This window comes from Microcaecilia unicolor, chromosome 3 (assembly GCF_901765095.1).
Source record: "Microcaecilia unicolor chromosome 3, aMicUni1.1, whole genome shotgun sequence".
NCBI classification, from domain to species: Eukaryota; Metazoa; Chordata; class Amphibia; order Gymnophiona; family Siphonopidae; genus Microcaecilia; species Microcaecilia unicolor.
Genome location: NC_044033.1, coordinates 102,360,609 through 102,366,608, shown reverse-complemented (window position 1 = coordinate 102,366,608; position 6,000 = coordinate 102,360,609).

The following is a 6,000-nucleotide window of genomic DNA, read 5'->3' as shown; positions in this document are numbered from 1 at the left end:
TTACTACAGCTAGGTCATGGTGGACATTTTCACTGCTTGGACTATTGATCTGTTGTGGTGTGCTGAGCTTTAGCCTCATTCTTCATTTTTGTTTTGAAGCTTGAGTGATACAGCTCTTTTCTTTAAACATGTTTCCTTGTAACATAGCTACTCCAGCCATATGTGCCTCCAATTCTGTGTGTTTTTCTACAAAAGATTTCACATTCAGCAAGCCAAAATTTGTGCTCCACGGTCAAATGAAAAATGAGCACAGATCACTGGGAAGACCAAAGTTCAAATCTGACACTCTCAAGCAAACTTTAAGATCTTCAAAGTATTTCTCAACAGTTGAGCAGACACAGCCTTGGACAGGGTCAGATGGAGGCAGTTTTGTCACTGGGCCACCTAAAACTTGGAAAGCAAACAAGCACAAAAAATGATGAATGAGAAAATAATGCCAACTCTGCAACTTCATCAGCTGCATTTCACTTGGATTACTTCTGGTCACACTTGTGGGTCAAAGTCTGGTTTTATATCACATTAACAGACTCATTAATAAACTTAGTTGATGAGCACTGCTGAAAACTCATACTTATGTCATCATGGATGGGAGACTCCATTGTAATCAGATGGGAGCTAGTTACACACATGTAAGGATTTTATTCTACCAGTTCCCATAGATGAACCTAGGCTAAAATGGTGGTAGATATCACTCATTGAGAATAATCTGGATTTTTCATGGTCTAATGGGTTGTCATATATACTTGTGTTTAATATTTGTAAGCCTAGTTGCATTGGAATACTTCAGCACTATTAAATTAAAGCAAGCTGCTAGCTTGTTAGTGACTATGTTCTGGAAAAGCATCAAATCAATTTTAAAAGAATTTCAGATGTCTAATTAATCCTATGCTTGTGTATTATGCTGCTACCCCATAGTTGTGGCGAAAAATTTAATATTTCTGCGGTGTGCCGTGTACTTGTGACCTGACTGCCACTGTTAGAAACAGGATGTCCAAGTGTAAGTGAGACCAAGGGATGTACTGTTGCATACAGAGCTACTTGGTGCACTCTTGGTAGGCTGCTGCTCTACTGAACTCCTGGCCTTTTGCTGACGGATCCCGCATGTATGTAAATTGAACAGGTATATCACTGATGCCCATGCCTCAGCTACTATATCAGCAGATGGAGAGGGGACCAGGCAGAAGAAAAGATACAAGGAGAGAGAGATGAGCTGCAACATGAAAAGACAGAAAGACCAGGTGGACACAAGGACATAGAGGCAAAGAAAATGCAGAAAGACAGAGAGAGAGAGAGAGAGGTGAAAAAAGCAGATTGGAGGTAAATAGAGATCAGTGAAGGTAAAGAAGGATGGGAGGATTGAAACACTGACTGATCAGTATTTTTCAAGTTAATCTCCAATACCACCCAATAACCTAGCACCAGGTCCCAAAAGACACGTTTTGAGGCTTCATTGTCATTGATAGCTGGTGTAATTGTGTGAAATAGGCACATTAGAAAAATATATGTAGTTTACACCAACTTCTCTATCCCACCCAGAACATGGCTATTATTAACTTAGAACATGCTCCTTTTGAAGGTGTGTATTTCTCCATGAGATAGCTCATTTATGCAAATATTATCCTATTTTATAAGACACCACCAAATGCACAATCTTCAGTATACACATTTATATGTCATTTTTATATGGATACAACACTTAAACTTTATATTTCTCACAGACTTTTGTTGAACCATCCAGTACTTGCAAGTGAGGAAATTCCACTAAAAAACATCTGTACATTTCCCAGGAATTAACCTGGACAATGAACTTCCTTTCACCCCCACATTTCTTCTGCAGTTAAAACTTCCTTTCTTGCATGCAGAATGATTAGATCTATTAGACCTCTGGATTTATTTATTTATTTTGTAGGATTTATTTACCGTCTTTTTAAAGGAATTCACTGAAGGTGGTGTACAGCAAAATTTATCCAGAATTGTCTAGGAAAACCCAAGAACGAAGGAAACAATTTCTTGCAAAGAAGCAGGAAATTTTTACTTCGTTTTCCTTGCAAGAGCATATGTCAGTTTAGAGAGGCCTCATATATTCTTTTTATGAAACTTCTCAATTACAAACATTTATTAGATCTAAGACAAGCAGCCTTGGTTCTGTCAATGTTGATTTTCTAGAAACATACCCTCCAATATTCAGTGCTATTTAACGAGCCAGGAATGGCTCCTGGCCGGTTAAATAGCACTTAACCAGCTATTCAGCTATTCAGCTATTCAGCGGGAGATAGCTGGTTATCTCCCACTGAATATTCCCAGTCATCTCCTGAAGCCGGTGAAATTGGTATAATCGAAAGCCGATTTTCGCCGGCTTCAACTGCTTTCCATCGCAAGGCCAGCCAAAGTTCAAGGGGGCTTGTTGGTGGCGTAGCGAATGCGGGACATGGGCGTGGCTACCAGATGGCCGGCTTTCACGGATAATGGAAAAAAAAGCGGCGTTAATCAGTATTTCGCCGGGTTTACTTGGTCCTTTTATTTTCACGACCAAGCCTCAAAAAGGTGCCCCAACACACCAGATGACCACCGGAGGGAATGGGGGATGACCTCCCCGTACTCCCTCAGTGGTCACCAAACCCCTCCCACACGAAAAAAATAAAAATAAAAACCTAACACATGGGTGTCATTGACCCATAATGGAAAGAAAAGGAAGTCCCTGATAAGTACTTGGGCGACTTTACCTGGTCCTGTTGTTATTACGACCAAGCCACAAAAAGGTGCCAGAACTGACCAAATAACCACTGGAGAGAATCAGGGATGACCTCCCCTTACTCCCCTAGTGGTCACTAACCCCCTCCCACCCTCAAAAAACATCTTTAAAAATCTTTTGTGCCAGCCTCTATGCCAGCCTCAAATGTCATACTCAGGTCCATCACAGCAGTATGCAGGTCCCTGGAGCAGTTTTAGTGGGTGCAGTGCACTTCAGGCAGGCAGACCCAGGCCCACCCCCCTCCTACCTGTTACACTTATGGTGGTAAATGTGAGCCCTCCAAAACCCACCACAAACCCACTGTACCCACATGTAGGTGCCCCCTTCACCCGTAAGGGCTGTGGTAGTGGTGTACAGTAGTGGGTAGTGGGTTTTAGGGGGGGGGGGTTGGGGGGCTCAGCACACAAAGTAAGGGAGCTATGTACCTGGGAGCAATTTATGACATCCAATGCAGTGCCCCCTAGGGTGCCCGGCTGGTGTCCTGGCATGCCAGGGGGACCAGTGCACTACGAATGCTGGCTCCTCCCATGACCAAAGGGCTTGCATTTGGTTGTTTCTGAGATAGGGATGTTTTGCGATGATGTCCTCAGCAAAACTTGGGCGTCCCTTTCGATTATGCCCCTCCACATCTTTTTTGAGATGCGGCGACCAGAATTGAACACAATATTCGAGGTGCGGTCACACCATGGAGTGATACTACTACTACTACTATTTAGCATTTCTATAGCGCTACAAGGCGTACGCAGCGCTGCACAAACATAGAAGAAAGACAGTCCCTGCTCAAAGAGCTTACAATCTAATAGACAAAAAATAAAGTAAGCAAATCAAATCAATTGATGTGTACAGGAAGGAGGAGAGGAGGATAGGTGGAGGCGAGTGGTTACAAGTGGTTATGAGTCAAAAGCAATGTTAAAGAGGTGGGCTTTCAGTCTAGATTTAAAGGTGAACAAGGATGGGGCAAGATGTAGGGGCTCAGGAAGTTTATTCCAGGCGTAGGGTGCAGCGAGACAGAAGGCGCGAAGTCTGGAGTTGGCAGTAGTGGAGAAGGGAACAGATAAGAAGGATTTATCCATGGAGCGGAGTGCACGGGAAGGGGTGTAGGGAAGGAGGAGTGTGGAGAGATACTGGGGAGCAGCAGAGTGAGTAAATTTATAGGTTAGTAGAAGAAGTTTGAACAGGATACGAAAACGGATAGGGAGCCAGTGAAGTGACTTGAGGAGAGGGGTAGTATGAGTAAAGCGACCCTGGCGGAAGACGAGACGGGCAGCAGAGTTTTGAACCGATTGGAGAGGGGAGAGGTGACTAAGTGGGAGGCCAGCAAGAAGCAGATTGCAGTAGTCTAAACGAGAGGTGACAAGGGTGTGGATGAGGGTTTTGGTAGAGTGCTCGGAAAGAAAGGGGCAGATTTTACGGATGTTGTAAAGAAAGAAACGACAGGGTCTTGGCGATCTGCTGGATATGATCAGAGAAGGAGAGAGAAGAGTCAAAGATGACCCCAAGGTTTCGAGCTGAGGAGACAGGGAGAATGAGAGAGCCATCAACAGAAATAGAAAACGGGGGGAGCAGGGAGGTGGGTTTGGGGGGAAAAATGAGAAGCTCGGTTTTGGTCGTGTTTAATTTCAGGTGGCGTTGAGACATCCAGACAGCAATGTCAGACAAGCACGCTGAAACTTTGGTTTGGATGCAAGGTGAGGTATCAGGGGTAGAAAGGTAGATTTGGGAGTCATCAGCATAGAGATGGTAGGAAAAGCCATGGGATGAGATTAATGAACCAAGGGAAGAAGTGTAGATAGAAAAGAGGAGGGGACCAAGAACAGAACCCTGAGGTACGCCGACAGGCAGAGGGATAGAAGTAGAAGAGGATCCACCAGAGTGAACACTGAAGGTGCGGAGGGAGAGGTAGGAAGAGAACCAGGAAAGGACAGAGCCCTGGAATCCAAGTGAGGACAGGGTATCGAGGAGTATGCTGTGATCGACAGTGTCAAAAGCAGCGGAAAGGCATTATAACGTCCTCACTTTTGTTTTCCATTCCTTTCCTAATAATTCCTAACATTCTATTTGCTTTCTTAGCACACTGAGCAGAGGGTTTCAACATATCATCAACAATGATTCCGAGATCCCTTTCTCGGTCGGTGACTCCAAACATGGAACCTTTCATTACGTAGCTATAGTTTGGGTTCCTCTTTCCCACATGCATCACCCTGCACTTGCTCACATTAAACGTCAATTGCCATTTAGATGCCCAGTCTCCCAGTCTTTGAAGGTCCTCTTGTAATTTTTCACAATCCTCTTGCAATTTAACAACCTTGAATAACTTTGTGTCATCAGCAAATTTAATTACCTCACTAGTTACTACCATCTCTAGATCATTTATAAATATGTTAAAAAGCAGCGGTCCCAGCATAGACCCCTGGGGAACCCCACTATCTACCATTCTCCATTGAGAATACTGACCATTTAACCCTACTCTCTGTTTTCTATTCTTTAACCAGTTTTTAATCCACAGTAAGACACTACCTCCTATCCCATGACTCTCTAGTTTCTTCTGGAGGTACTTTGTCAAAAGCCTTTTGAAATCCAGATACAGAATATCAACCGGCTCACCTTTATCCACATGGTTGTTCACCCCTTCAAAGAAATGTAATAATATGTTAAACAGTTAACACGTGAGTTAGCATATCATAACTGTTACTATTCTGACATAAAAGTGTACACTAATTTGTGTGTTAACTGGGTAAATTATGGGTGGTGAGTGGGCATAGACTGCACATTGCAGTTACTGCATAGTATTTACCGCTTCCGGTCACTTGTATAGTTAGTTCAGGTGCACTTACTAACTTCTGAAGATGAAGCAGTAAGTGCATCTTAAATTAATTGCAAATAATATTAATCCACAGTAAATAATTTCTCAGTGAAATCATTGCAGGAGACATGCTGAGCACACCCCAACAGTTAAGTGCACCGTTTAAGCTCGGAAGGTACAAATACTTACTGCATGATAGTAAAAGGGCCCTTAAATGTATGCAAAATATATTTAATGCATGATAACCTGAACATTAACTTGTTAAAAGTCAGTTTCTGTGTGAAAAAAAGTTTTAAAGTGTATTACAATAATTTTAATAAAAATGTAGAAACAACTTAAAAAAATATCTGAAAATTGGGAAGAAATCCGAAAATGACCCTTTTTTTTTGTCTACAAAATCCAAAGTGATGTAAAACGGGTAAAAGTGAATTGATTTTTCATTCTT